Raw genomic sequence first — 8,168 nt, forward strand, 5'->3', positions numbered from 1 at the left:
TATTCCAGTCTGCATGCCAAATATTCTTGGGCAAGATGGTAACCCCAATTTGCTCTCTGCTGCATTCACTGGAGTATGAATGTGTGTGAATGTTAGATAGAGAGCACTTGCGTAGAAAAAAAAAGCTTGTATGACTGAGTGTGAATGGGTGAATGAAGCATGTGTGCTTCACAATCTTTTGAATTGTTGAGAGAAAGTTGGTGGTGGTATCAGAGGCTATGAAAGCACTTGACACTATTTGTGTGTCAAATGCTTTCATAGCACTTAGTGTGAATGTGAGAGTGAATGAATAGTGGCATTGTAAAGCGCTTGGGTGCCTTGAAAAGCGCTATATGAAATCCAATCCATCATTATTATTATTATTATTATTATCTTCCAGAAACATAATATTTCCTTTTGATTGTTGTGCCAAGTTTATTTTCCACTGAATAATACTAGTGTATGCTTTGTCCAGCCTTTCCCTGACTCGAGGGTCCCCACTTTACTGGCCTTAGGATCTCATCTCGACACTCCTGCATCAGTCCTTTCTCTCTGGCCCCATATGAGAATCTATCATCACTAATTTAGGTGTAAAAATGGATCTTTCTCTATAGCTCCATTCTAACTGTCAAAAATCAAACCTCTTCTATTCAAGCGCACCTTGTGTTTTTTATAATCTCTCATCTTGGTTACTACAATGCACTTTTTACTGGAATCAGCCAGGCCTCCATTGCTCACATACAGCTGATTCAAACACCATCACTCAATTTTTATCTGGTACCAGCAAGCAAGAACATATCAGTCGAGTTTTTGCTTCTGTTACTGGCTTCCAGTTTGCTGATGAATCCATTTTAAAATCTTTTATGTGTCTTTAAGTCTCTTAATGGCTATGTCTTATTTTATCTGCATCAGCTGCTCCACTTATATGCCCCACCTCATTCTCTCAGGTCAGCAGGCCAGATGCTTTTGCTCGCTCCAAAGATGCAATGCAAGTTCCTTCACTTGCTGTTTTTAAATCTTGTTTAAAAACACAGTTTTACTCTCTGGCTTTTGACCAAGTGAGAGATACTGAATGTGATCTTAAGTTACATTTTATGTACTCCTTTAACTTGTGTTAAAGGAGCATAGTGTCTTGATGCATGCTCAATCATCAGTAAGTAAATCCCAAAAGGTTGATTCTATTCATTGGAACGTAGCATTTTAAGAGGGGGAGAAAACAGAGGTCTTTATTTTAACTTTTACTCTGTAATCACTCGATCTGTTCATAGCTTTTATGGCTAGAATATGTAGACATAGTCAAGTTGTGGAGGTTCTCCACTTTGGTGGCCTCAGGATTTGATCTTTGCTTTTTGCAGATGATGTGGTTTTGTTAGCTTCATCAGGTAGTGACCTCCAGCTTGCATTGGAGCAGTTTGTGTCAGTATGAAGCAGGGGAATAAGAATTAGCACCTTAACAGCTGAACACACCTGTGGCATTCTTTCTACAATAGAAATCAAATATTCTTCAGAATTATTCTTCAGGTTAACCCACTGGTTAACCCCTGCAGAGCACAACTATGATGTGAGAGACGGGAGCTGTTGGCAATAAAACTAGCACTGGAGGAGTGGAGGTACTAGCTGGAGGGCACGATTCAAACCGTTATTGTCTGGACAGACCATAAAAACCTCACATATCTACGAACCTAAAACGTCTGAACACTCAACAGGCCAGGTGGGCACTATTCTTTACCAGATTTAACTTTTCCATCACCTACAGGCCAGGGTCCCGGAACATCAAACCAGATGCCCTCTCATGCCAGTTTTAGCGCCGGAGGAGAAACAAGGGCCAGAACCTATCCTGCCCGTGACATGTTAGGTCGGGACCATCACGTGGGAATCGAGTCAACTTTTCGGGAGGCCCAAAGAACTGAACCAGATCCCGGAAACGGACCCCCAGGGTGCTCTTCATTTCCTCGTCTGTTCGACCTCAGGTACTGCACTGGGCCCACACTGCCCGCTTCACTTCTCATCCTGAAATCCACAGGACCATTACCTTCCTGCAGCATTATTTCTTGGTGGCCGTCTCTGCCTCGGATGCCCGGGAGTATGTCTTGGCTTGTACTACCTGTGCCCGAACAAACCTGGAAACCAACCACCTGCCAGCCTATTACAACCCTCCTACACCGACATGGCGAAGTCACATATGGCTCTGGATCTCATCACCAATCTCCTTCATCTGCAGGTTATAACACAATCCTAACAATTGTTGACTGCTTCTCTGAGCAGCACACTTTGTGCTGCTTCCTAAACTCTTGTCGACTATGGAAACCACTCAACTCGACACTACTCCATTTCGCCTGCACGGCATCCCTGAAGACATCGTTTCCGACTGTGAGCCTCAATTTACCTCACGGTATGGAAGGAGTTCTGCTCAGCACTTGGCGCCAAGGTTAGACACTCTTCTGGTTATCACCCACAGAGCAACAGGCAGATGCAGTGCACTAACCAGGAGCTGGAAGCCGCCCTTCCTTGTGTTTGCTGCTACCAATCATCCCGTCTGGAGTGAACAACTACCCTGGGTGAGTATGTTCATAATAGCCTGACGTCTTCGGTTACAGGGCTGTCTCTTTTGAGCTTCCCTGGGGTTTCAGCCACTGCTCTTTCCGGCACTCGAAGGAGACATTCTGTACCATGTGCCAATGCCTCTCGCAGTGTTCCAGAGTATGGAGAGAGTGCTATTATGCACAAGGAGCGCAAGAAGCGTTTGCCAGACCAAAACTGGACTCCCACTCCTGAATATGCCATCGGTCAAAAGATATGGCTCTCCACTTGCTTCATTCCTATTTGTGCTGATCTAAAAAACTTACCCCAAACTTTGTCAGCCTGTCTGAAATCAAGCTGGTCTCTGTTCACCTGAAACGTCCTCAAAATATGAGAATCCATGATGTTTTCCATGTCTCACAATCAAACTGTTCTCTCCCGTCCGTTTTGCCTCCTTCCAGGCCCCTCCGCCTCCCAGATCATTGATGGTTCCCCCACCTATACTGTCTCCTGCATATGGACTCTTGCACAGTGGGAGGGTGATCAGTATTTGGTGGACTGAGAGGGCTGCGGCCTGAAGAGCCCTCGTGGCGGTTTGACATGCTGCAGGATTTCATCGTCGCCACCTGTTAAGCCTGATGGGTCGCCAGGAGGCTCATGTTGAGGGGGAGGGTACTGTCATGGTGCCCGTGTCTCTCCAGCTGGCTCACATTGGGCCACAGTGTTGTTTTTTTTGTTTCTCCCTACCTCTCTCTCCCCCTCTCTTTCCTTCAGTCTTCTCTGTCTGCCTGGGTGGAACTCATTACATGGGCCCATGCTCTGGCGTAGATGATCTGCACCTGCCGTTAATTAGTTCCTGTTTTCCCTGGCCGCTATTTAAGTTAAAGCTTGGAGCAGCTCATCACTGGAGTGTTGAACCACTGAGTTCATAAAGTCGGCTAAGTCTAAGTTTGCTTTTGTGATTGGTTGGTGTAGTGTTAACACTCGCTTCTGTGTATAGATTCCCTGGACCTGTTCGTGTTTCCTTCCATGGACCCTAATGCGGCAATATGGACTGGAGTGTGAGAACAGAAAGGCGTGAGTGGCAGAAGAGAAGTAAGTGCTGTCTGAGGAGAGAGTTATGGAGGTGTCCGAGTGGAGAAAAGAGTGGACCAGGAACACTGAAGATCGTGTATGTGGATTCCCTTCCCTTTCCTCCCAGAGCCTGGATCCCATCTGTCACTTGTACATAGTCTGCACCTTGATGAACTTTGTTTTCCAAGCTGTGTCTGCGCCTGAGTCCGTTCAGTCATGTGTGACATAATGTTTAGTAATCCAGACTGGACTGTTTTACTCTTTGCTGAAGCTGAGAATGCTTTACTGCTTTTTGGTGAATTTTATTCCTTAATTATTTTTGCTGGTTTTTGGTTTGTTTGTTGGTGATTTGCAGCAACAAAGTCCCGAGGGATGAGGTTTTAGGGGAAGACTGGATGAAAGAAGCTGCTGCAGTTTGTAAAGGCCATTACACACCAAGTGCATGGTAAAACAGCAACATGAAGTTTCTGAATTTTCTGGATCTAAAGTTCTTGTGTATCTACGTACACATGACGGATTGTGTCTTTGCAAAAAATTTGTCCCCCAAAAACGAGCTGGAAAAAAAATTACGTTGACATCAAGCAATGGTGAGATGGTCTCCTGTTCTAAACAAGAAGGAAGAAACTGAGAGTGTGGTTCATCTGAATCTCAGGAGAAGGCAGCAGCTGGGAGAATTTCATGGTTTGAGACAAGCTGTATCACAACCACTTTCACACATATTTCACGATGTCAGAGGGCAGTTTGAACTCTTCTTGGTAGTGTTGGATCACATCTGAGGACACAGAAAAATAATTTCAGAGCCCACTGACCCAGGGCTGTGTCTAGCTGTGCGTCTGAGGTATGTGTATTGAGTACCGGAGTGTGTTTGAGCTACAAGTGCAAGTTTTGCCAATGCAGTGGTCTGTGTAGTCAGATCTCTTTATACAGATCTGAAAAATCAGCTTGGTTAAAAAAAAAAAAAAAAAATGCTGCAAATTCATCCAGTGAAATCACAGCTGCATTAAAAACAGGCGACTCTGAAAATGATTTTTAACACATGAATATTTGCACAGATTCTAGGCTTCTGGTGTGCAAAGAATGGAAGTCTCCTTCCTGGTTCATCCATCCATCTATCATTCTCTTCCACTTATCATTGTTGCATACTGGGGGATTTAATAATTTGGCCAGATTTCTAGAAATGAATGCTGCTCCAGCTAAAGTGCGATGGATGCCATCTCTCATAACATGACCATAATTTGGTAGAAATTTTCTGAATTATCTGTAAACACATATTGTCTTTAAATATACATGTATTTTGCCAGAAACACCAGAATCTCTAATTAAACCTCACAAATGATTTAAACAACCACCAAACAGCTAAACAGTAAATGAGAGCAGGTAAACGGATTCCACAAAAGACGTAAACACAAGCGCGGACCTGATGCATCAGAATCAGTGAGATGTCGGCTTCTCACCCGATGCACATGCCAGTGTAGCCGGATGGGCTACTTGCCTTTCTCTCTTTCTCTCTCTCTCTCGGTCGCTCGCTTGCTTCACCTTCCCTCTCTTTTTCCGCTGCACTCGGTCCTTGTATCAAGTGATTGGACTAATTGGGAAACCACCTGCACACTGATTACAGGGTGGTGTTTGTCTGTATAAAGGGAAGCCGGGTTTTTGTTGGTTCATTCTCCCGAGCTTCTGCACAACACAGCAGTAAATGTTGGCCTATTGTTACGGATTAATTTACCGAAACGATCGGATTGTGTGACAGTTACAGGTAGGCTTCCGTTTGACCTCTGATTTCTCTCAGAAATATTGGAACTAGTTGTAATATTTCTGCAACCCGTTGTAGCGCGGCCGTTCTCTTTCCTTTTACTCCAGCCATAGTGGAGAGAAGCGTTTGACTTACGTCCACTGTGCAGTATAGCGCATCCGGTCTTGGGGTAAGCCACTCATATTATAGCTACTAGTATTTGTAAATTAGAGAAGATTAAGGTTATCTTTGCCCTTTTGTTTGCAGGGTTCGATTGCTGCCGCACCCTCTCAGTGATCAATCGCCTGATTTTAAGTGAAGAGTTGAACGCCTGCCTAGCTGCTGTTTCAGGGCTCCTCTGCAGTGGAGCTGCTGTCTTGTTTGCTCCTGCTGTTTTGCCTCGCCTCGCCTCGTTGGGCTTGGGTTTTACTTTGAGCTCCTTCTGGACTATTCTTTGCACTCCAGCTCAGTGGCGTGTCCAGCAGGGTGGCCTGCCCCCCAACAAGACTGGCCACCCAGGTACCACCCCGAAGCTATAACATTAAAATTCCAATCAAATATCAAATGTACGATTATGTTTCACAGTGAAGGTCAGATATCCGAGTGTAAGTGAATGCAGCATTGGCTTCTGCACTATGAGCATCACGTTAGCAAAGGAAGGAGAGCCAAGCACGAAAGATGGTACCGCAGAAACAATTTTGGGCGAAAGATAAGGAGGAGAGAATAAATGTCCTGGTAAGTAATAAGTTTGAGTTAGTAACTTCGGTGAAATTAGAATACCAAGGAAAAAATAACACTTAAGAATTATTTCAGACAGTAGGCTACTGGGGGAGCTAGCATAAGAGCTATGAGTTATAAGATATAATCCAAGTCGTAACATTGCTGTATGGAGCTGCAGATTTGGTTGCAGGTTAATATGGCAGTGTCACCATGCCAGCTGACTGTATTTCATCATCAGCCAGTGTTGTTCTTTATACATCAGTATTACCAAAGTTTACCATAAGCAGCACTTATACTACACTGTGCGGTCTAGCTAATTTCTTCATTACTTATCCTATCTGCCAGCTCCATGTTATGATAGAGTGTAAATCACGCCATAAATGGCTGTGCATGTTTAATGCGGGGATGTGCAGCTCTGGTCTCAGGCTCCTGTCCTCCAGTTTCAGATGTTGCCATATTTCAACACCGCTGATTTAAAGAAAAATTTCCAGACTTGTGGACAACTAGGTGTTTGGGGATTATTTGATTTGGATTGCTATGTTGGTATAGTGTAACATCTAAACATCTTCCCAAATCAAAACCCTGGATTAACGGAGATGTTCGCACGGCGCTGGCGGCACGGAGCACCGCCTTTGCCTCCGCGAACACATCGACTACAAACACGCACATTACCAACTCGGAAGACGATCAAGCAGCAAACGTGAGTACAGGGACAGGGTAGAGCAACAGTTTGACAACCCTCGGAGTATGTGGCAGGACTAAACACGATCACAGACTTTAGAGGGAAAACCAGCACACCGCAGACCACGGCCTCTCTGTGTGAGGATCTAAACGTATTCTACGCTAGATTCGACACAGCGAACACCATGAGACCGGACAGTGTGCGCACCGCGGATGACGTCAGTGCGCACACTGTGTCTGAGGAGGATGTGCGAAGTGCTTCAGGAGAGTGAACGCACGCAAAGCTACTGGTCCGGACGGGATTCCCAGCCGCGTCCTCAAGTCATGCGCGGCTCAGCTGGCTGGAGTGTTTACACACATCTTCAACCTCTCCCTCTCTCTGTCTGTAGTCCCAGCCTGCTTCAATATGGCCACCATCGTCCCTGTACCCAAATCCTCCACCATCTCCTCATTGAACGACTGGCGACCTGTAGCCCTGACCCCCATCGTGAGCAAATGCTTCAAGAAGCTGGTCAGGGACTTCATCTGCTCTGCACTACCCGACTCACTGGACCCTCTACAGTTCGCATACCGCCACAACAGGTCCACTGATGATGCCATAGCCTGACACTCCATGCTGCCCTGTCACACCTGGAGAAAGAGACACGTATGTGAGAATGCTGTTTGTAGATTACAGCTCAGCATTCAACACCATCGTTCCCTCGAAGCTGGACAGGAAACTGCAGGATCTAGGACTGAGCAGCTCCCTCTGCAGCTGGATCCTTAACTTCCTGTCTGACAGACGCCAAGTGTCAGACTGGGCAGCACCACCTCATCCCCCACCACACTGAACACTGGTGCTCCACAGGGTGTGTACTGAGCCCTCTCCTGTACTCACTCTACACCTACACTGCACGGCCACTAGCAACTCCAACATCATTGTGAAGTTTGCGGACGACACTACAGTGGTGGGTCTTATCACCACGGTGATGAGACGGCCTACAGGGAGGAGGTCAGCGCCCTGACCCACTGGTGTCAAGACAACCATCTCACCCTCAACGTCGCAAAGACAAAGGAGTTGATAATGGACTTCCGGAGGTGCAGAGGAGTACACACCCCCATCACCATCAACGGCGCCGCTGTGGAGAGAGTGAGCAGCTTCCGCTTCCTTGGTGTACATCTGGCTGAGGATCTTACGTGGTCAGTACACATAAACAAAACAGTGAAGAAGGCACAGCAGCGCCTCTTCTTTCTCAGGAGACTGAAAAGATTCGGCATGAGCCCCCGCATCCTCAGGACCTTCTATCGCTGTGCCATTGAGAGCATCCTCACTGGATGCATCACCACCTGGTATGGCAACAGCACCGCTTACAACCGCAAAGCTCTCAGAGAGTAGTGCGGTGTGCGGAACGGATAATTGGAGGTGAGCTTCCCTCCCTCCAGGACATCTACAGGAAGCGTGCCTGAGGAAAGCGGGAGGATC

At 46.3% G+C, this 8,168-nt stretch overlaps 1 long non-coding RNA gene across 1 annotated transcript; it reads left to right on the plus strand.

Moving 5' to 3' along the window:
- The first annotated feature begins 5,252 nt into the window (after positions 1 to 5,252).
- On the plus strand, positions 5,253 to 5,631 carry LOC109202662 (uncharacterized). Its single transcript, XR_002062609.1, has 3 exons — positions 5,253 to 5,329; positions 5,434 to 5,495; positions 5,573 to 5,631. It is a non-coding gene; the product is annotated as an uncharacterized LOC109202662 (long non-coding RNA).
- The last annotated feature ends 2,537 nt before the right edge of the window (positions 5,632 to 8,168 follow it).

Source organism: Oreochromis niloticus, linkage group LG6, assembly GCF_001858045.2.
Source record: "Oreochromis niloticus isolate F11D_XX linkage group LG6, O_niloticus_UMD_NMBU, whole genome shotgun sequence".
NCBI classification, from domain to species: domain Eukaryota; kingdom Metazoa; phylum Chordata; class Actinopteri; order Cichliformes; family Cichlidae; genus Oreochromis; species Oreochromis niloticus.